General features: G+C 35.1%; 1 pseudogene; it reads right to left on the reverse strand.

Annotated features, from left to right (window-relative positions):
* Positions 1-826: 826 nt before the first annotated feature.
* On the reverse strand, positions 827-9607 carry LOC105466764 (E3 ubiquitin-protein ligase TRIM38-like; annotated as a pseudogene).
* Positions 9608-25005: the final 15398 nt, after the last annotated feature.

Here is a 25005-nt window from a genome sequence, read left to right on the forward strand (position 1 = left end):
AAGAGTATTGATCAAAGCCAAATTCTTGTTAAATAATGTTTTACACTGAAGAGATGAAAATCTTCAAAGCATTCCCCATGAATTCCCTAAGAAAGTAACTTATGTTTGGTCCAAATCTTACAGGGAAAAAAAAAAAAAAACTATTGGAGCAAAAAGCTAAGTATTCCTTTCAACATAATGACAATCGATCATATCCCAGGGTCTCTCTAAATCCAATTCTAATGCCTAAATGGGACAGACTCTTCTACTGAAGAAAATGGTGAAAAATTCTCACCATTTTCCCAGTTGTTCAACTGCTGTATCTACATTCTTAGAATCTAACTAAAAGACGAAACTGAGGCTTTTGTGCATTTATAACTAACTTTGCCTACTTTGAATATAATACCTTAAAAAGCAGAGATAATATCTCTTAGCTCCTAGAGTTATTGTATGAGTCAAATTTCATTTTAACAAACATTTACTTTCAACTTACTACTGGCCCAATAAAGATATATGAAAGGTTGCTGAACCCATGAAACAACATAAAATGATAACATTATTCACTTTTAATCTATTGCAAATCAAGAGAAAAAACAAAAAATAGATGTAAAGAATCACATTTATACATTTCCTTTAAGTAGTGAACTTTGGTAGATTCATCTTTAAATTCTTTAATGAAAAACTCACAAGAGCTATTTATTAGTCATATTCTAAAAAGCCAGATACAGGCTATTTTGCATGCTCTCTCTCTCTCTCTCTCTCTATATATATATATATATATAGGTCATTATGGGATTTACATTATATTCTCTGTGCTGGTTAAACCAATGAGACTTTGCTCTTTTCCTTAACCATCTGAGGGAGGCAGGAACAAAGGAGAATATTGACAAATATGGAAACAGGGCCGGTGAGTGTCAGAGAAGGAAGCCTTTGGGAAGGTGAAGATGTGGTAGCCAGCACTCATGTTGTAAAAGGATACAACTCCAGCCTCAGAGTCCAGAAACACTCCCACAACCAACGGCTGTTCACACAGATGAAGGGAAGTTAAGGGAGATGTAAGGGCTACATAGCATTTCTTTTTGCATAGTCTGAGGGTCCACAATCCAAACTGAGGTTCTTGCTTCATGCCAGTGCCTCTCTGCACATTTCCATAGAAACTCCTAAATCCCACCCGGTTCCTTCTCCAACATCCATTTCGAAGGAACATCTTCCTGAGAGGTGAAGCCCTCACAACCCAGGACACAGGGGAAGGCACTGAATCTACTGGAAGGAGTGCTGTGATGGTCCTGGGGATATCCACAAGTCACTTGTCTCCGATCCTCAGGCAGAATTAGTTCACCATGAGCTGTATCTGGATCCAGAGTCACCTTGACTGTAATTCCAGTACTGTAGGAGGCTAAGGCAGGTGGATCACTTGAGTGCAAGAGTTCAAAACCAGCCTGGGCAACATGGCAAAACCCCATCTCTTGATGGCTCCTTAACATTTTCTTCACATTACAGGAAATAAAGCTCAAAAATGTTGCACATAGTATGAAGCTCCAAGGAGAAGACCTCTGATGTTTCCAGCTTCACAACCCAACTCCTACTCACAGTGTCATTCACATTCTGCAGCAATTTTTGGAGTGAGTTCTGACATTTTTCCTCCAGTTCCAGCATGTGGCTCTTGAATTCAGCCCAGACTGGTCCTATGGTCCCTCAGTCTACTCAGAGTCTATTGTTCTTCTTTCTCCTGTCTCCAGAGATAAGACTTCTCCTCCTCATGTAGGAAACTCTGGAGATTCTCAAAGTCAAACTCGATTTTTTTATCTCTGCATTTGTGTCTTCTCATGAGGAGACATAAAATTGCAATTTCCATTATTGCTGTCTAAATTCATGCAGTGAGTGTGTATAATCTGGACAACTTAAATCTATGCTTTTGAGTTGCAGTCCTCAAACTTGGCCCAAATAAACTCTGTACTTATTTTCCATTTAGTTATGTGCATTGCTGTGAACAACTTCTGCTCTGCACACTCCTCTTCAAGTTGCCTCAATTTTGTCACAACTTTCTGGAGCTTTTCCTTGTAGCCCCGGCATTCATCTTCAACAAGAGCTGTGGTATGCCCTTCGTGCTATGGTGCCTGCTCACTGTGCCAGCAGATGAGCTGCCCCTCATCTTCACAGAACAGGTGGAGCTGTTCCTGGTATCCCAAGGTATCACTGAAGCAAGCCGCTGTGCTGAGTTCATTACTGGAGTTGAAACAGATTTTGTCCTTGGGTTACATTAGAATCATCCATTCCACTTAGTCTTCCAATTGCACTATGACTGCAACACATTCATACAATGGCATACTGGGCTGCAATAGAAATGCGCAAAACGGAACAACATGATACGGCACGTGTGGTAAATCCAACAAAAAATGTTAAACAAAATGGCAAGTTGTAAAATATATACAGTATATTACACATATGTAGTTTAAAATATGCAGAATAGAGTCTTATGTTTTATATAGATACACATATGTATAGTAAAAGTAAAAATATATAAATAAGAATGATCAAGAGCAAGTTCAGGATGGTTCCATCTCTGGAAAGGGAGAGAGAAAAATGACATTAGGGAAGAGACACAGAAGGTTTTAACCAAATCTAAAATAGTTTATTTCTTTAACATGAACATTTGATATGATTATGACAGAATGCTAAGATTTGTTCAAGCTATATGTGGATGATCGTAGACATATATTGTTTTGTTATACTTTATGTTTGAATATTTCATAATTTTAATACCAAAAAAAAAGCCAAATAGATGTGTGCCTGATAGGTGAAAAAAAGACAAAGAAGAGACCATGCAATGTAAGTCTTTTCTCTTGGAAACTGTTCATGTGCTACATACCACTCTGATCTTCTGGCAATCTCTTTAGCAGCAAAACAATGCCAAAATTATCTGAAGACTAAAAAAAAAATGTGTAACACTGAACACTCAGTATGACTCACAGTCTATGCTCTAATGCTCTCTTGTAATCATTTCTAAAATCTTGTGTAAAATTACTACCATTTTACACATAAGGAAATCCAGATGCAAAGTAATCTACTCATGATCATGCAGCTGTGACAGAGTTGAGACTCGAACCCATACAGGTGTGGACCCAAAGCCCTTTCTCTTTTGTCAATACTGCATTGGGAAGCCATAAAAAAAACAGACAGAAGAGAAGGGAAGCCATGCGAAGTTCTGTCAGAGAAGCAGTTAGGGACATAGCTGACGTAGAGTCTGCTAGAAGTCAGTGTAGGTAAAGAAATTCTTTTAAAATATGAGATCTGAGCCATGCTTCAAATAATATCTTATTACTGACTTAAAAGCAGAAAGTGGAACATGGGTGAGGAAAGTTTCAAAAGGAGTGTGAAATCATGGCAGAAAAGGTCCATTTGCTTGGAGCATGAATGGAGAGTGAGAATTATACAAAAGAGAAAACAGACAAAAGAGAATAACCCTCAAGGAAAATTAAAGGAAAGAGATCCAAATCAGAAAAGAAATTAAGTGATAGAAAACAGATGAAGACTATTACAATATAAAAGTAAGGAAAGTAGAAGAATCAAGCATGAGCTTCTGAAATTTGAATTATTCCAAACTGTTAAGACAGAAAGAGGAGCTGAATCATCTGATTTCAAAGGTAGGAAAATTGGAACAAATGATTAAATTGAGGGAGAAATGGGGAGCAGAATTGTGGTTTGTTTATTTTTGGAGGTTAAATGGAAGACTCTTTTGAAATGTATTAAAAGCATCTGATTCCACATAAGGAACTTTGAAAAGTGGAGCAGGGAAAAGAATTCTGCTTCTGTTTTCCCTGAGCCTTCTGCAAGTACTTAGGTGGGCGTGTTTGGGTGGAAACATGAGCTTTTTGTTGAACACCCTCTGATTCTCCCCCTCCCACCTGAAGTCCTAAAGCTGTGTTTATGACAACACAATCATTTCTACAGTAACTAAAGAGCTGTCAGCAAAAGAGGATTATTGCTTAAGTTGAGAAATAAGCAACTAAAAAACTCTTAAACCACAAAGCACAGGCTCCCATGCGAATATTCAAGTGACAAAGCCAAAGTAATGCAAATACGGAAAATGTTATGTGCTGGACAACCCCAACTGACCTTCTAGAAATTGGTCTTTAAACTTCATGGAAACGTTTCTACAGAGTAACCCAATAGTGTCAGAGTTTGATATATTTTGCTGACCTCCTCAAACACAAATTTATCAGTGGGTATCTAAACTCAATACATGGCCTCTGGCTTGTAAACCATTCTCACTCCCGTACGATATTCAGAATTCAAACTGAGCCATTTGGATTCTGTGATAAGAATTATGAATTCCTGGTCGGGAACGGTGGCTCACGCCTATAATCCCAGCCCTTTGGGAGGCCGAGGTGGGTGGATCACCTGATGTTGGGAGTTCAAGACCAGCCTGGTCAACGTGATGAAACCCCGTGTCTACTAAAAATACAAAAATTAGCTGAGTGTGGTGGCATGCGCCTGTAATCCTAACTACTCAGGAGGCTAAGGCACGAGAGTCGTGTGAACCTGGGAGGTGGGGTTGCAGTGAGCTGAGATCGTGCCAATACACTCCAGCCTGGGCACAACAGAATGAGACTCCGTCTCAAAAAAAAAAAAGAAAAAAGAAAAGACAAGAAAAAAGAATTAGGAATTCCTTGTGAAGGTTTGAAATGGCCCAAACTCCATCAAAAAATAAGTCTTTATTTTTTGAAATGTAAACTATGTGTTCAATGGATGTTGCCTAAGAGCTCCAGGAAAAACCATCGTGTATTGCCATTGTAGGAAAGATATGAGACCATCTACCACTGCAGTAGTAGAAAGGCTACCACATGGCCTTCTGCAGTGAGCTCACTTTCCTTCTCTTTGCTAATTTGATTTTAGAGTGCTTCACCCTTCTCTTCTTCCCATGTGTTGCTACCAACAGAGAAGAGTTTTAATATTGTTGACAACAAATTATTTATATGCTTAGCAGGTTATAGTATAGGAAACATATCTTTTCAGTAAGTATGCTAGTACATGTTAAGGCAAAATGTAATGGGAAAAGAAAAGTTATCTACCTTAAGCAAATATTCATTCTAAATAAAAGAAAGCTATGCATTGCCTCCTTTACATTTTTTGCTGCTAAAGCATGTCTTAGACCCTATATTTCAATCTGCCAGAGAGCAAGTCATAGTTGATACAGAACAGGACTGATATCATGAAAGGAACTTACTTTTAACCACTATGTTTCTGGATAATTAAAATTTTCAAGGGACTTTTAAAAGAATTATTGTGTCATTATTTTCATAATTATAAAATACATATGAAATTTAGGATTTTTCTAATACTGAATAGATGCAATCACAGTAAAACCCGCAAAATGTTGGTATTTCCCATTCTTCAAGTTTTGGTAACTTAGAGAATTTTAAGTCTGTTGAGCCACTAGTGTGCATTTCATGATGGAGAAGGCTCCTTACTCATATTAAGGAGTTAAGGGGTTTCTTTTGATGCTTCCTTTGAAAGTAGCTACAGAAAGGGGTAGTGTGATTGCTTTGAAAAAAGCTAGAATCTGTTCTAACTCTAGCTATTTTTACAAGCCAGGTGACCTTGGCTAAATGAATCAGTCCTCAGAGTCTTCATCAGCAAAGCAGGAACAACTGTGGAAACCCAATGAAAGCCTCAGGCATACTTATCTGCATATGCATGTATACCTCGCCTCCAAAACATTTGTGTGTATATGTGTGTGTGGAAAATAAATCTAGAACTTGTGACAATGTGACAGTGTCAAGTCAGAAAAAGTCAGAAGGTCAGCATGTGGAAATGTATGCCAAAATATATGCAAAACAATGACTAGAAGGGGCAAACAATAAGATGGTAAGATTCCAAGAAACCAAAGCCGAGACAGAAACAGGAAAAATTGTAGGATTTGTGGTATCTATAAAAACAAATCACTTACTAAGGGGAGACCCAATATTTTCTGATTCTGAAATTTCAGAGAAATTTCTCTAATGGGAGCTCAAAAAAGTGTACTCTGTATAAATAAAAATTACAATGTCCTTCCAACTATTTCTTTAGACCCCATAACATGATGAATTACACAGAGCTGTTTATTGTCATGAATCTTACTATCATCTTACATAAGGATTACAACGCCAAATCATAGGTTGACAGAAGCAACTTTTTGGTATATCAGAAAAAAAGTGGCCGGGAACAGTGGCTCACGCCTGTAATCCCAGCACTTTGGGAAGCTGAGGCGGGTGGATCACAAGTTCAGGAATTCGAGACCAGTCTGGCCAATATGGTGAAACCTGGTTAATAATATATATGTATTAGCAATTTTGGCTCACTGCAAACTCCGCCTCCCGGGTTCAAATGATTATCCTGTCTCAGCCTCCTGAGTAGCTGGGATTTCAGGCGTGCACCACCACGCTTGGCTAATTTTTTTGTATTTTTAGTAGAGATGAGGTTTCACCATGTTGGCCAGGCTGGTCTTGAACTCCTGATCTCAAGGGATCCACCCCCTCAGCCTCCCAAAGTGCTGGGATTACAGGCGTGAGCCAGCACGTCAGCCCAGGTCTTCTTACTCAAAGTTATTATCCATAATTTTTCCAGGGTAATAAGAATTTTGTAATAAGTCTGAATTTGATTGGAACCTGAGTGGCCACTTTCAAATTTCTATTTCCTAAGACTCAAAACCAACAGCCGTCATCAACCATTAGGAAAATGAGCTCTACATTTGCCAAATCCAAAGTTGATAATACTGTATTGGTTTAAATCTGAGAGCAAGTCATTGTAAAAAGTCAGGGGAGACTATTTTTGCCAAACATTGGAGGCAGAGTTCTGAGCTATCCTCACATAGCAATAGATTGCCACTGGGATTCAACTCAACTTTCTTAAGATTCATTCTTTTCAACCATCGTATTAGCAAATGTACAGAAGTTATTATAGTTAAGTTATAAATAACAATTTTTTAACAAAATAAATGTTCATTGGTTATATTAATAGATGATAAAAAATTTAGAAAGAGTATAAAAAAATAAAAATTCTACTGTTTACCTTCAACATTTGGTATACAGTTGAACCTTGAACAACACAGGTTAGAACTGCTTGGGTCCACTTATACGTGGAGTTGTTTAAATAAAGGTTACACTGAGTGTGCCTGCCTCTCCTGCCTCCCCTTCCACCTCCTCCACCTCTTCCTCCTCTGCCACACCTGAGACAGCAAGAGCAGCACCTCTTTTTCCTCATCTTACTCAGTCTACTCAACTTGAAGACCATAAGGATGAAGACCTTTATGATGATCCACTTCCACTTAATGAATAGTAAATATATTTTCTTTTCCTTATAATCTTCTTAAGCTTTTGTGAAGCTTATGTTATGGAAAGAACACAGTACACCGTATATACGACATACAGAATATATGTTAATTGACTGTTTAAGTCATTGGTAAGGTTTCTGGCTAACAGGAGGCTATTAGTAGTTAAGTTTCTGGGAAGTCGAAAGTTATATGTGGATTTTTTTACTGTACTGGAGCCAGTGCTCCTGACCCCTGTGTTATACAAGGGTCAACTGTATAACTTTCTAGACTATATAGATGTATTTATAGGTGGAGAAATAGATATATATAAAAACTAAAACAAGATAGTAATAGAGATATATATATACACACACATATATAATTAGCATCATGCTGTATTTAGGGTTGTGTACTTATTTTTAATCATAATTTTATAAAAAGCACTTTTTGATCAATTAACATTTTTGAAAATATTTAACTTCATGCATCATAATTTTAAAACTTTTCCTTTGTTGTTAGCTATTTGTGTTATTTGATAATGCTTTGAAAACCGTGTATTATGTACAAGTACAGAAATAGAAATTATCATGATAACCACTGTAACAGTAACAGGCAGATTATAATGCAACTTGGATATCATCCTTTGTTCTATAAAGATGGCCATTTTTACATTGACATATGAGTAAGTTTCACTGAGTGGAGAGAATAATTTATTCAAAAATAAATGCTTTGACACTTAACAAGTCAGTTGTTTTCTTAAAAGTCTGCTATAGAATAACAGAACGATTATAGAATAATTACTCATTTCTTTTCTTACTCAGTGTTATTTCCTAATGAATTTTTCTAAGTGGTTTGTCCTGTCTAATTTTATCAGTCTAATAAGAATCCATGCTTCAACTTTCTCACTGCTCTAGGCAGAAATTCCTGTGAACATGTCAAATCCATGGGTGAATGGACAAATTGGCATAGTGGGAGAGCACACACACAAAAGTGAGATGATGGCTGACCGATTTCCCTAATTACTGGAGTTTTAATAAGACAATAAAGCCCTTGCTAAGGATTTCCTAAGTTTTATTAGAAGTCAAGACTCTCCATTTGCAAAATAAGGGGAGTCCAAAGTGATTCACAAAAGGGCAGTGTTACATTCCGTTTACAGTTGAGGGTCACTGTTAGTGCCAAATGAAGCCATAATACCCAGCATTGCTGAACATGCAAACAAAGCAAAGCTAAACAAAACAAAAAAATTTTAAAAGGGGAAGTGATCTCAGATGGTAAGCATGGCAAAATAGTGAGGCCAAAATGATTGAATCTCACCCGTCCTTTAAAATTGTAGCCCCAAGTCTCCACTCCTCTGGGCATCTGAACCCATAAAAACAATTGAATTATGTCAATTCTCTTCTTACTCTGCACAGTCCATCTTTCCAACCAGCAAAGATCTTAAGAATATGTTCTTTTCTCATCTAAACTAGTAGGGCTTTACTTAAATTAATCCTGCTGGTATGCACTGTTCATCATACCCATCCTCCACCCTTCTTATTAGTTTCTTAAATGTCTACATATTATCTCTAAACCCTAATTCCTATTATTTCTTTTTTGAAGGTTGCTCTTAGAGAGTTTCACAACCGTGAATAGGTTTCAACTTTTTCTGACATCCTCTATTTTTTTTTTTCAGATCAATGAAACAAGAACAAAGAGGAGAATCAGGAAGTCAGCAGTATGTCTCCTTTATTCCCCCACGCTTTAGAATAACGCTTTCTTTGGTAACCCAGGGTATTTACTAGCTTCTGATTAGGTTCAAAAGCCATACAGCAAGGGATTGCAGTCTGCCCTGCAGACAAAGTGTGGACAAATGTACCAGCTTGAGAAAAGTCCATAGCTCCAGCCTTGTGTGACTAGAATTTATGACCCTTAGTTTTCTGTTGCTTTTATCTACATTTGACAATCAGACCCTAGAAGGCAGGATCACTTGACATGAAGATGTATTAAGTGGTTTATATAGTTATTATGCCCAAGGAAAGGAAGCATTATCTTTATCTTCTTAATAAAAAAAAATACACAAAGATTGATTTTCCATTTTATTGCATAACTTATTTTTTTAACTTCTATAAGAACATGGTAATTTCCTGTACTTTATAAAAGGTTTAAAGCTTGCCAATACAGATAATATGGTATTTACTGTATCTAATTTTTAAAAAGGCATGAAATGCATATTTTGCTTTTTAGAACTAACTACCAAAGTATATTGATGTCCATGTAATGCTGACTTGTAGGGTAGACTCACTCAATGAGTATTTTTTCTTTCAGAAAAAAATCTTTGAAAGTGGCATTGGTGGTCATGTTTGTTCAGATAGCACTAACTGGTCCCCAGAGCTGTAGAAAATTAAGACAGATATAAATATCTGATCTCGGTTTAATCACTTAGATTCTTTTCCATAGGAATTTGGAATTGAAATTGAGAGAAAATAATTTCCTTAGCTTATATTGCAACTGAGTCTTTAAACTTGGATGATATGGGACAACCATGTTTGCAGAGAAAATCATGCTACAGGGAGAGAGAGAGTTTGAAGCACATATGTAGATGAAAACAGAGACACAAAGCCCTGTGGTCAGAGTTAGAGGGGCTGAGAGAATAGTTAGCTTAACTTCTGTCTGTTTTCTTGTTCTTGATTCCAAGGACTTAGTGTTATGAATAACCCGTAAATTTTCATATTTACTTTTCATTTCTATGCTCACTTAGAAGGGATTATGTAATTGTTTATTTATAACCAAACAGACACCAAGGTTTACGGCTGTAGAAGTAATAGTATTTTTCATTTTGTATTTTGTACTTTTCAATTCAAAGATTTCCATTTGGTTCTTTTATATGGTTTCATTTTCTCTGCTGAGATTACCTTTGTATTTCCTTATTATATTCATTTTGCATAGCTATTCTGTAGTCCTTGTGTGCTAACTTCATCATTTCCATAATGCTAAATCTCTGTTTTTTTACTATTTTTTCTCCTGGCTATGGACCACTGATTTTTTCCTTTTCTTCCTCCTCTTCTTCTTCACATATCTAGTAATTTCTATTGTATGCTGGACATTATGAGTACTGCCTTGCTGCATGGCATGTCTGAATTTTGTTGTCTTCTTTAACTTTTGTTTTGTTCTGGTAGGCAGTTCATTCACGTGTAGCTCTGCTCAATCCTTTCAAGGCTTGTTTTCAAACATTGTTAGCATGGTCTAGAGTTGCCTTTACTCTAGGGATATGTTAGCCCTATTCCTAAGTGATGGTTCTACTGAAATCCCAAGTGTCTCCTGATATTCCTCCATCCAGTTAGTCAAAATTAAAGTTTGCAACAGCTTCCGGCCCTTTGCAAGCTATTGAAATTGCTGTGTTCTTAGCTCCCTGGTAGGTTCTCTCTCTCTCTCTCTCTCTCTCTCTCTCTCTCTACATATATATATATATATATATATATATATATATATATAGCCTATTCCTGTGGAGCCTTGCCCTGAGAATGTGTAAGTTAGATTTCACAAATTCCTTCTTTTTGCTGTGTTCTCCTCTCTGATAACTTTCTTCATACATCCCAGCTGTTTCACTAGCCCAAACTTTGATCTCTGCACTTCAACTCAGCAAACCCTCTGTGCTTTATTTGAGTTCCACATGCTTGTACAGTAGATTAGAAAGTACCTCCAAACAGAAAGTCAGGGACACCACACAGCTTGCATCATATACTGCCCACCACTGGGAATCACTGTCTTACACCTTTAATCACAAGGCTGAAAGCAGTAATTTTGTATATTTTGTCCTATTTTATAGTCATTTAAGCTGAGTGGCTAGTTTTGGACCAGTCGGCCTATTGCAGAGAACATCTAAATATACATATTATTAACTTGTTTCTTAAAATTAATTTTATCTACAATGAGTTTATGTGCTTACTACATATTTTGTTTACTATCTTGCTTATTATTAAGTTTCTTCATGAATTTTAGAATTCTGTTTATGAGCTTAGCTTGCATCAGAGAATTTCTATAACTTTGAACTTATACGTGTTTTGTCTATGCTTCTTCCACCCAACCCAAGGGTTGTCTCTCCAGTAGCAGGTCTTGTAGTGGCATTTTGGGTCATCTATCCTACAGCCATTTGTGAGATCTGGACACAGAGCATGTGGGCATCTTGGTTTGTTCATGATCACAGGGTCTCTGTGAGTCCTCTAAGTCTATGGCTTACTAAAATCTGTAGCCATAGAAGCTATCAGAAACCATGATTGTTTTCAAAGGCTTCTTTCATGCACTTAGAGTCCACCTATTTGCAGAATTCAAATAGCGTATAAAGCCCTCATACCTGTTCACTTTACCCTGTGGGAACAGAGTTCAAAGCTACTCCTACAGGTTTGTGTATCCAAAGCCCAGTAGGTCAGCCCTCTTGTCATTGGTCAATAATAAGATTTATCTGTTCAGTTTTGGGTTAACTTTTTTAAAATTTATCTATCATTGCTATGTGTTTAGAGCAATGCATGAAATTACTGAGCTGTCTGGACCAAAATACATCTCTAACTACAAATCAGATTTCTTTCCCTGAAGTTTCCACAATTTGAATATAAGACAGACCAAACAGTTCTGATTTTATGGAGTAAAAGCATTACATAAGGATGTCAGAAAAAATGATAAATCATCAGATAGCATACCCTCATCAGAAAGTAATACCCTATATTATAGAAGGAACAGAATTATCATATGAATTGTAACTAAAATGTTTTTAAAACTCCAACTTGTCTCCTTTTATTCTGTACTCATAATGAACTAATATCAGTTTTAAAATAAAGTGTTAAAATTACTGTCATATTACATATGCTTCAGACATGATTAACCACAAATTTTTAAATCCCTCCATGGTTATATATTTCTATGGTATAAAATACTAGAATTGAAGTAGGTACTCTCTAATGTTCCTTCCATCTCTCTTTTATTCTCTATGTAAACTTATTATCTCAATAGAAAATTGACATGATATTATAGCCTCTTAGTTTATTACTATTAGACAAACTATTCGAGAAAGATTCACTGAACAAATTAAGACACTCAAATCACACAGCTTATTGAATCAACTTAAAGCACTTAGGACATCATTCAAGTGGAGTAGAATGGCCACACTACATGAGTCCTTTGTCAGGCCAATGTTTATGTATCCTGTCTTCTCTCTTTTTCTCTCTCTCTTCCCGGCCTCTTGCCTCCCCACAACCTCAGCACAGCAACCAGTGTGATTATAAAGGCCATAATTGAGATTGAACAAGTTGGCTTAGCAGATAACAAGGTGCTGGGAGTAAACGCTCTTTTTCTATTCAGAAGACACAAGAGCAAGTATACTTGCCATAGCTCAAACTCACCAATAACTAGCTGAGCAGCCATAACTTTGATCCGTTTTTTTGGGAAAGCATATATAGGGCCCGAATGAATGCCACCAACAGGTGCACAAAGTGATATAACCTGAAAATCATAAATATTCAATGACTTTATTTGGTTCTTCCCCTCTTTGTACCTATCTTCAACACATATGCTCTCTTTATTAATTCCTGTGATGTTTACTAAAGGAACATTAGAGAGTACCTACTTCATTTAATCTATGTCTAGCATGCCTCAGAGGCTATTTTTACTTACAATCAACGCTGAGTATTTTACTCCATTTGAGCTGCTATCACAGAATGCCATAGATTAGGTGGTCTATGAAAAACAGAAATTTATTTCCCACAGTTCTGTACGATGGGAAGTCTAAGATCAAGTCACCAGCAGATTTGGCCTCTAGTGAGAGACTCCTCCTAGTCCATAGAAGACCATGTCCTCACTATAAGCTCACATGGCACACGGGGTGATTGAACTCCCGCATGCCTCCTTTATAAGGTCCCTGTTCCCATTCATGAGGGCTCTGTCCTAATCACCCATGACCTAGTTACTTCCAAAGACCTGACCTTGTAATAGCATCACCTTATGGTTAGGATTTCAACACATGAATTTGAGAGGGGGAGATGAAAATATTTAGATCATATCACTAAATTGTATTTATCTGTTTATCTTATTATTTATAGCAAATTTGAATTTTTTAGATAATACACCAAACATTCATTAAACATTTGTTTTCTAAAGTTGTAATGATATCTAGTAATTATCTCGTGCTGATTATGTCAAGCACTTGACTAGAGTATCACATACCAATAGAAACCCTTTGTTGCCTGTCTGAGAAGCCGTCTTCTTCCATAAAAACAGAATGTGTTTGAGTATTGGCCCACCATGTACCTTCTGGTGCTGGACTCTGCTCCAGATATGGGGACAGTATCATGACTAGTTCCAGCTCACTGAGATAATCTCATTCCCCTTGCCAGGGATTGGCATTTGACACAGTCCTGGACAATGAGACCAGTGGGGACATCTGTTGTGGGGATTCTGGGGAAGGTTTTCCTCACTGATATTATGAGCTTAGTAAGAAACGTTTCCTTTTCAGCACATTTTTCACCTTCATATGCATCTAAGATCTGCAAGAACCTCTTGGTGACAGTCAGTTTTTGAAGGAAAAAAAAAGCCAAACAATGAGAATGGCAGAGGAGAAAGATGGAAAGAAGCAGAGGATTTGATGGCACAGTGAAGTCGCTGAATTAATCAACTCTGGAATGACCCTATGTCCAATATTCTTGTTATGTAAGAGTTTCCTTGATGTTTCAGGCACTCATGGCTGAATTTTCATAATATATTCATTTAAAAAACTTGACTGATACAGAAAAAGACTCCGTTTTACTCTTCCCAATACCCCTAGCATACGAAATTGTAAGTTGTAGAGCTGTGATTCAAATATTGCTTTGTCTGACTCCAACACCCATTAAAATATCATGCTAAATGAGTGGTTAGTGATACATTGATACATACAGTTAAAATGTTTTCATCTTCCTTGATTTCTATACATGGGTTCCTTGACAAGCCCTGGGAGGCTATGCTCTCACCTTTATTCATGTTTCCCACCATCCCAAATTCTTGAGCTGGCTCAGGATCTTGTTACCCTTTTTTCCTTTATCTACCTTTTGTGCCTTCAATTTTTTTATATTAATGACAGTAGGTAAAATCAGTTAAACTGATAAGTTATACAGTATGCAACTATTCTCTATTTTTCCTTATTCACTAATATTTTTCATTTATTTTTGTCTTAGACAAACTACATCACTGATCTTTAATGACCTCATTAACTAGTAGTTACTGGAACAGCTGCAGCTTTTTATTCAACTAGAACTTTTTTATATGCTAAACATAGCCCAGGGAAAAAAAGTGCCTCCATAGGAAGGCACTCCCTTAGGAGAAACCGTCTGTGACGTTCTTTGCCTTGGCACTAGAATCTTTTCTAAGTGACCTTGAGTTTCACTATTTTCTTTTTCCATGTAAAACTGTCTCATGATAGTTATTCTTTTTTTTTTTTTTTTGAGCCTTACATAAAATTTTTTCCACTTTAAATGTGAGACTCATGATTTTTATCCAGAAGATGAACAATATTTTTTGTGAACAGTTAGTTGAGCCATGTTGAGATATCATTTGAACTTCTAGAAGCCCCAGCATGTTTCATGGGGCTCAGAACCCTTGCTCCCTGAGAAACATTCATCTTCAAGATTTCACCAAGACTGTCAGAATGAATTAGCATTAAATGCTATATTCATTATCTCTTCAACTTTAGAGAGGTGAGAAAGAAGGTTCAGTTTCTATGCCAAAGATTCCACTTTTTATGCAGTGAAATCAACAAAGTAGTCATGTATAGGCCTAAGAGGATACATTTGGAAAATATTACAGTAAAACTACACTTATCTGGATATCTCAATCACCTAAGACGTAACAAACAATAGGAAAATAACCAAAAATTTCCCTAAACAAAAGCACCAAGTATCACAATATCAATTTGCTAAAAGTGACATACACCCTTTTTAGAGCAGGCCTTCAAGTTCTTCTCAGAACTCATATTTTAGGCATTATTGTAATAGATTTGACTAGGTTGTTCCTAGAAATGTCTGTGAATAATGTATTATTCCTATTGACTGAATATGAACAAGTTTATTATTCATCTGATTGCACAACAGAAAGACATTCTTAGGTTTCACCAAAGCTTTGAAAAATGTATTAAACAAGTAACTTGTACAAAAATTTTGAATATGAACTCAAGAGAATTAACAATTGAATTTAAGAAAAAAAAAGACATGAAGATAGTACTATTGAAAAGATGTATAATGATCGTTGAATTGATATCGTGCCTTTGCAGAGATGAGAAAACAGACATCAAGAGGAAAATATCATTGTTAATAAATGCGATTATCAAAGTTTTTTGCTAAAATGAAGTCATAAAAGAACAGCTGCAGAATATTAAATTACATTTATATATACAAGAAGAAGAGTCAGGGATAAAATAAATAGATAAAAAGAGAAAAAGCCAAATAAAATACATAATTTCTTATTTTCTGTAGAGGGTGGGTATTCCTTATCCAAAATGCTTAGGATCAGAAGTGTTTCAGATTTTGAAATTTGTTCAGATTTTGAAATATTTACATATAGATAATGTGAAATCTTGGTGAAGGGGCCCAAGTCTAAACACTAAATTCATTTGTTTCACACATATCTTATACTTATAGCCTGAAAATAATTTTATACAATACTTAAAAATAATCTTATGCATGAGACATAGTTTGTGTACATCAAACTATCGGAAAGCAAACATGTATCTACCTCAGCCACCCATGTGGACAATCAGTGGTTGTTTGGCATCATCATCATTCCTGAATCTGAATTTTTATATGCTATTTATATGTATGTTTTTTGTATGCTATTTTTATGTATGTAAAAAAGCAAGCATTTTATGTGCATATTCACACATAAGCATTTAACAGTCAAAAAAAATTGACATACTATTAATTCAGAGAAAAAATAATGTGCTCAGGTTAACTAAACGGCACAGTATTATCACCAGAATGCCTGTTGGCTATTAATCAATAAGAATAATAAAATATGTGATGCAAAAACAAACAAGGGCAGGCTTCCAGTCTCCACCTACAATGCCGTATTTTGATTAAAAGGTTACTGTACACTGTATTTTATTTTTTTAGGTGAGAAGAAATATCAGGATCCGGAACCAGGAAGTGAGTCCTCTAGGGATGAGGAGGTATTCAGCTGGATGGCTTTTTAAAACATTTCCTTCAGAGTCTTCTGTCTCATTAACAACAGTTTTTGTCCTAGAAGCCTCTCTTTGATTTTATAAACTGACGTGATCTCTGTTATACATGCATGCTGCTCTAGTCCTTCAATAAGCCCATTTTCACCATGCCATACGTAGGTACTTTTTCTGCAGTGTTAGCAACATCTTCTTTGTCTTCATTAATATGATTACCTTGATTCAGAGCCATTTTGGCTACTTGACCATCCGTCAATGAATGAATAACTAGAACCTCATTTCTTTCCATTTACTGACAGACTTTGAAGGGAGATTTTTTGCACATGTAAGGAGGTAAGACTTTTTCTTCTCACTTGACTTAAGGAATTCTTCAAAGTCATTACCTTGTGCCCCATCATTTCCGAATACAGTTACAATCACTCTGTGCCAAGCATTGGCAAAAGCATGTGTGGCATCCTTCATGCTAAACTTCTCTTGAAAACCTTACACACCCAGGCCTCTGTTCACTGCTGCTACCATGCTGGTCAAGAAAGTGTTTTATATTTACCTTTTATTATTCTAAGAATACTCTGGTCACAGGGCTGAATTAATGAAGTCACATTTGGTGGAAAGTACATGGCATAAACATTATTTTTTATGATGTTTCAGCTGAAAGATGAGCAGAACATTTGTTAAGGATTAACAGAATCTTGCAGTTGGCATCTAGTCCAACTTCCCTGCAGTGAGCATGCACCACTGGTACAAAATGTTTATGAAACCAATCAGAAAAGGTATCTCTGGTGATCTATACCTTTTTATTAGCATAATAATGAACTGGTAAAAAATTCACTTCTTGAGAACAGCGAAGATACAAACTTTTGCCTATCACAACAAGTTTACACTTAGGCATGCCTGTTGCATTAGCACATCCCAGCAGCGTTATTCTGTCCTTGGAATCCTTAATTCCTATAGGAGCTGTCTCATCAGCTGTAGTTATTGTCTTTCTGGAGTGATAACACCAAAATAGTAATGTTTTATCAGCATCATAGACTTGTTCTGGTGCCAGATTTTCATCAGTGATCATCTTAGTGAACTCATCAATGAATTTCTCTGTTGCTTCATGATCAGCAGATGCTTTATCACCACAAATTTTTAAAAATTTATTGCTATGTTTTTTCTCAAATCTTTGTAACCAGCCTGTTACATATTCATAGTTCCTTTCAATTTTCAGTTTATCATGATAAATCTTTGTTTCATGATCGACAGACCATTAAGTAATATGTGTTCACTGAGACACTGACAGATGTACTCTGCCCCAGCCCAGAGCATATAGAATCTGTATATATTTTGATAAATTTATACCTAAGTATTCTTGGTGTTATTGCAAATGGTATTTTTTATTTCAAGTCTTAATTATTCATTGCCATTATAGTGAAACATAATTATTTTTGTATATTGACCATGCATCCTGCAACCTTCCCAAACTCACTTACTACTTACAGGAGTTTTTTTTTGGTTTTTTTGGTAGATTTCTTACAATTACATAGATAATTACACAGCATATGTAAATAGAGATAATGCTACTTCTCCCTTTCCAATTTGTATGCTACCTATTTCTTTTTCTTGTATTGTTGCACTGCCCAGGACTTACTGTGATATTAAATAGGAATAGTGAGAGTCTTTACCTTGTTCCCAATCTTAGTAAGACAGAAATCCATCTCTCACCTTTAAGTATGCTATTAGTTGTAGGTGTTTTGTAAATGCCTTTTATCAGATGAAGTAAGTTTCTATTTCTAGTTTTCTGGGAGGTTTCTCATAAATAGTTGTTAACTTTTGTCAAATATTTTCCTGCATTTAAAAAAAGATCTTATGATTTTTTCTTTTTTCTTTTTTTGATATACATTTTATTGATGGATTTTTCAAATGTTTAAACAATCCTGTATCTCAACATAAACCTATTGGCCATACTGTATTATCATTATTTTATACTGTTAAATTTGATTTGCTAATATTTTGCTGAAGATTTTTGTTTCTGTGATTATGAAAGACACTGGTCTGTAGTTGTGTTTTTCTTATAATGTCTTTGTAAGGTTTTATAACCAGGATAATACTGGCCTCATAAAATGAGTTGGTTCTTTTATGTTTTCTAGAAGTGGTGGTGTATATGATTGACATTATTTCTTTTTAAATTGTTTGATAAAATTTGCTGTTGAGGCTATCTAGGTCTGAAGCTTTCTTTGTTGGAGATGGTTAACTATGAATTCAATTTCTTCAGTAGATATAGAATTCTTCTGGTATAACAATGTTTTTTAACTATCATTTTCTACAGAGAGAAGAAAAAGATTATTCAGTATTTCCTCCAGCACAGATGATGAAAAAAAAACTTTTATTTTATTAGTGATAGTTGTGATGCATAAAACACGAACCTTCACATACTGACATATTCACTGTTTGTAGTATAGCTACAGGTTTTTGTTCTACAACCCAGGAATTCTGAAACATTTTACACAATTTTTGGATAATTCCCATCAAAGAAGAAAATATGTAGTATTTTTAATTAATACTACTTTACTATTTTATACTTTATTAAAAGTATACCATACATACTTATAAAAATACACCTTATTACAATTTACATTTAATTTTTCTTAGACATCAGTGAGACCCTATTTTTCCATTGACAATTCATGTCATGTTTGGAAGATTCCACAGACTCGCTTCTGCCTCATAAATTACACTTTTTCTTTCATACACTTGGAGCTCACCTATTGCAAAATGTCACACATTAGGCAGCACATAATGGTTATGACTATACATTTATAAATTCTAACACTGAAAGTCCCATGATTTCACGGAGGCTAAAAAAACCAAATCCAACAATATTCTGATAAGGCAAAAGCTACAAACAAGAGTTGATGTGAAGCTAAATTGGTCTTGAATAAGAGGAAAGCAGAACTGGCAACAACAACAATAATAATAGGACCAAAAGTCTTATGGAAGATAGAATCAGGGTATAATTGTAGAAGTATGATAAATAGTAAGGCAAATACATGAAAATAATATATGGCAAATAGTGCAGAAAATTTATTAACTAAAATCTTTTAGCAATAAGAGGAGAAATATACAGAAATGTAATTATAGTTTTGTCCATAACTGACAACCTTACAAACAGAAAAAAAAAAAATTGAAACTATAATTAATAAAATAAAAAATTGCTGTGTATTACATTTCAACTTCAAACAAGAAATATATATAATTTTCAGTGGCAATATTAGTGAAATGATCATTTACTAAGCCACACAAAATACCATATATGGACATATTAATTTCTACTTTTAGTGTTCTGATAACAATATATTCATTTATACTTATTTATAAATTAAAACACTTGTAAATGTTTTGAAATATTTCCTAATATCATTTTGTGTGATCATAAAAAGGCTGTGATTCTAGGTTATCTTTGGTCAACCTTAAGAAAAATTGACAGTACAGCTAATGTGATAACTTTTGCAAAAAATACAGTGCTAATTTGCAGACTATTGTCTAAAGAACAGATAACCAAAGTAGAGAAATTTTATAGTACCAGTTGCTATTAAATGAATTATAAAATTATTGTATATTTATTTTTTAGCAAAAAAAGAAATATTTCCTAATAAAGTAACTGAATTGAAAAAATATTTAGAAAAATATTTCTAAAAAATATTTAGAAAAAGTTGAAAATACTGAATATAATTATAATAGGGTACAGCTAAAGTATTTTTACTAAAAATTTTTTAAATGTACATTCTTTTATTATTTAATCAACCAACACAAGTAAAATTGGCTGGAGTAATAAGAAAATTTTCTGATTTAAAATTTAAACAATACCACACATAAATTCAATAAATTTGAAAATCAAAATAAATGTGATGCTTCTGATCAATTTTAATATGAAATGACAAAAGTAAACTAGAAAACCAGAGAACTATTCATGTGACCATGTGAAAATCATCCAAGAACTGCTGTCAAACACAGTTGGGGAGGGGAGGTCAATTAAATATGACGAGCCATTTAAAGAAACCCTTCAAGCATTCAAATTGATGATTTCCTTGTAATACATATTTCAAAGACTAGAAAAAAAATTACGAAATTATATCATGAGTCAAACGTGTTTTTTCCACCCAAATCTGGTTATGTCATGCAAAAACACTCTATCTTACTTATGAATATATGAATATAGGTATGAAAATATTTTTTAAAAAATATATAGAATTAATACTTGATAAAATAACCCACTGCAACTAAGCTTGGGTCATCTAAGAAATGCAAAAATTTTCCAATATAAAGAGGTCATTTTAAATAACATTTTAGTTAAGTAACAAAAAATGTAATAATCATAGCAGATGCTGAAAAGATTTAGGAACAGATTGTGAGACTCGACTATGCCCCATCCAGAAGCCCTAGAGAGCCATAAACTGAAAGGAGGGTTCCTAGGGCCATTATAAAGAGGATGCTGAGCTCTGTTTAGTTTTGAATGCATGCAACCAAAGAGAGGCACTTGCCAGAGTCAGCAAATAAAGGCAGCTGGTCAGAGCAGGGAGAACAGCCAACCATAGATTGTGCTAAAGGGACTGGGTACCAAAAGGAACCAGAAGATAGGGATTGCTATTTATGATATGGACAAAACCGAAGCAAGCGTGGGCAAACTGAAAGTTAGGAACTTGATCTGTAAACACAGGCCTGGGTCTATAACGTGCTCCTTCCTTCTGGTCGTGGTAAGGAGTGGATTCCCAAAATGGCTGAATTAGGCTGGAAGAGTTACCTAATAAACCCCAATACATCCTTTGTAAAATTCTTTAATTTGATAAGATAAAGAACACCTATTCTAAATACAGAATCAGCATTTTAAAGACATTTCCTTTAAATAAAAGCATAAACTCAAAATTATTCGTTTGTTTTGAAAATTCTGCATCTACAATAAATGACGAAAGTATTGGTTATAAAAGAAATAAAATAATATTGGAAAAGAAGAGAGAAAAACCATCATTTTTACTATGACTTCTACCTATAAAATAAAAAAATCAATTAAGACAAACCATTAGAGTTATTTTTTAATTTAATAAAGTCCAAAATAAAATAAACATACACATATCAAGCATGATTAATACAGCCTAAAATGTTAAGGAATTTTGCATTTTTATTTAGCGAAACAAAGAATGCGTACTATATTTCCAATATGAATTCTATATGTAATCAAATCAATTATGGTAAACGAATGGTACAGATTTAGTGCAAGACCAATCAAAAATAGATAAATAGATATAGTTGCCAGGATAACTATGGACATGGACAAAGATATAACTATAGATATAATTATTTGATCAAAGAGAAGTCAGAAATATCAGGTGATTAATGTAAACTATTTAACATTTCAAAGACTATCAATAAACCTAACTAAATATAATAATTTAATATATGATAAAATATTTGCAGAAATAAACGGTAAAAATAAATCTTACTTTTTTTTCAAGAATTGAGATAACCCAATAAAAGTTTTGGGGATTTTTTTTTCCCATAGCATATGTGGTAAAACAAAGTGTGATTCTTCTCTTTGACCACAAAATCCTAACTTCATACACGCTTCACAGTCTTGCTGCAGAATGTGCCCTTGACCTTCATTATGACCCTGAAGCTCCTCATCCCACACCCTTGGCATGGTGTCATTGGCCTCTCTGTGCATTTGAGGCAATAATTTTAAGATGGTACCCACTAAAGGTACAGCATAATTGCCACTCAGTTCATTTCTAATTCTAGTTAATTCCAACTGCCAGTTTATCCCAATATGTAACTGTATATTATAAACTATAGATTACCACATACACGCCACCTATTCATTTTATTTCTTGATCATGCTCCCAGAATCCCAAGTGCTGCTGGAGAAGCTGCCAATCCTGAACTGCAAAACCATGTTCTTCAAGATCAGATGGGTAACACTGCTACTTGGAAACTATTTCATCCATATTTGTATAATGCTCTACATCATCTTTCCACAATGGTTGTTACAAATCCTTTTCACTTTCCTTACATACCCAACCTCACTCAATATCTTTATTCTAAGCAGATGTCCTCATTTCCCATCTGACCAAGCAAATTTGGATCATATGTAATAAAATCCCTCAACTTTGCTATCCTTTACTATGTCTATAAAATTTCACTGGATACTTTTCTATGCTGAGGGGGAAAAGACTTTTTTCTTTGCCAAAACTAATCCACTCCACTCATTTTTAATCCCATTCACTACTAACACCCCTTTGGGATTTTTTTTTTTCCAGTTTTTTCCTTTCTCTTCCTTACAACTTCAGTATGTTCCTTGATACTGATTTATTTCCTTATACCTAATGCTCTTGTCCCTTTATCTTAAAACTGACACTTCTGGATGATCAAATGTCTTAAAAGGTAGTTCTCTCTTAACCTTGATTCACATCTACACAGTATTAACAGTTTACAACTGGCTTCTGCTGCCAACTTAGTAAAATCATGGATAAATCCTAAACACCAAATCCAATATAGTTTTTCTCACTATTCATCTGCCTTGACCTCTCAGCAACATGTTAAGTTTTCTTTTATTTTCTGGAATGCAATATATTCCTTGTACTTAAAAGAGATGCTTTTGTGTTTCCTTCTCCAAATCATTTTTTTAACTTCTCCTTAAATGCTGATTTTTTTCCCTAAGACTGATTTTTTTTTTCTCAATCACAGAGGTTGCACTCACTATATTTTCACAATAACTTAATTTTTCTCAAAAGTAATTGTCTCTCTACTTCTAAATACCATGTAAACTCTACATAGGCAAAATTAAAGTCATCTTTCTCTGACTTATGTCAGATTAACATCAGACCAGGTTATTCTTCTCTTTGAAAACATTTGCTAACTTAAATGCTTATGCATAAACTTGATTAAGAAACTCAAGGCCACTTTTCCTCTACTAACACCCTTATTAACGCAGGGCTCCTCTGAGAAACCAGGTGTACCTGGAATTCTCTGCATTTTCCATTTTCACTCTCTTTAGTCCCTGAAGACTGATCTTCACACCACCTCCTTTATAAGAGCTTTCCTATTATTTTGATCTATTAAAAATATTTTTTTCTTTTATTAAAACTAACATAGGCCGGGCGCAGTGGCTCATGCCTGTAATCCCAGCACTTTGGGAGACCGAGGCAGGCAGATCACCTACAGTCAGGAGTTTGAGACCAGCCTGGCCAACATGGTGAAACTCCGTCTCTACTAAATTACTAATTACAAAAATTAGTTGGGCGTGTTGGTGGGTGCCTGTAATCCCAGCTACTCAGGAGGCTGAGGCAGGAGAACCACTTGAACCCAGGAAGCAGAGGTTTCGTGAGCTGAGATTGCGCCACTGCACTCCAGCCTGGGCGACAGAGCAGGACTCCGTCTCAAAGAAAAACAAGAACCTAATAAATACTTATTATATAAACTTTAGAAAATATAAAGTTCAGGGAACATAAATATAAAAACTATACATGGATTTAAAAATTTTTGCACCGAGATATGTTCATGCTAACTTGTTACAAGATCTCTGAACAAGATCTACTTGAGGCACTAATAAGGAAAAGGCACCACTTTGAAAAGAGTCCCAATCAAAACAGTATGAATTCTGCTAAAATTGAAGCAGGAACAAACACCAAATTTATGATGAAGCTTGGGTGGAAAATCGTGAAATTATTGATGCTTTATGAAAAATTCATGGGGACAATGTCGCCAAAGAAATCAGCAGTTTACAAATGGACTAATGTTTTTCAAGGTCACTGTTCTTTAAAAAAAAAAAAAAAAATTATTTCAATAGGTTTTGGGAGAAAGGTGGTGTTTGCTTACATGAGTAAGTTATTTTGTGGTGATTTCTGAGATTGTGGTGCACTCTTCACCCAAGCAGTATACACTCTACCTAATGTGTAGTCTTTTATCCCTCACCTCCCTCCCACCTTTTCCCCCGGAATCCCCAAAGTCCACTGTATCATTCTTATGCCTTTACGTTCCCATACCTTAGCTCCCTCTTACGCGTGAGAATATACAATGTTTGGTTTTCCATTCCTGAGTTACTTCACTTAGAATAATAGTCTTCAGTTCCATCAACGTTGCTGCAAATGCCATTAATTTGTTCCTTTTATAGCTGAGTAGTATTCCATGGTGTGTGTGTGTGTGTGTGTGTGTGTGTACATATATATATATATATATATATATATATATATATATTACATTTCCTTTATCCACTCATTCTGTATTTGTTCCATATTTTTGCAATTGCAAATTGTGCTGCTACAAACATGTGTGTGCAAGTATCTTTTTTGTATAATGCCTTTCTCTAGGTAGATACCCAGTAGTGGGATTGCTGTATCAAATTGTAGATATACTTTTAGTTCTTTAAGGAATCTCAACGCCGTTTTCCGTAGTGGTTGTAATAGTTTACTCCCTACCAGCAGTGTAAAACTGTTCCCTTTTCACCATATTCACGCCAACACTTATTGTTTTGGATTTTTTTATTATGGCCATTCTTGCAGGGGTAAGGTGGTATCGCACTGTGGTTTTGATT

This window comes from Macaca nemestrina, chromosome 3 (assembly GCF_043159975.1).
Source record: "Macaca nemestrina isolate mMacNem1 chromosome 3, mMacNem.hap1, whole genome shotgun sequence".
Lineage (NCBI taxonomy): Eukaryota > Metazoa > Chordata > Mammalia > Primates > Cercopithecidae > Macaca > Macaca nemestrina.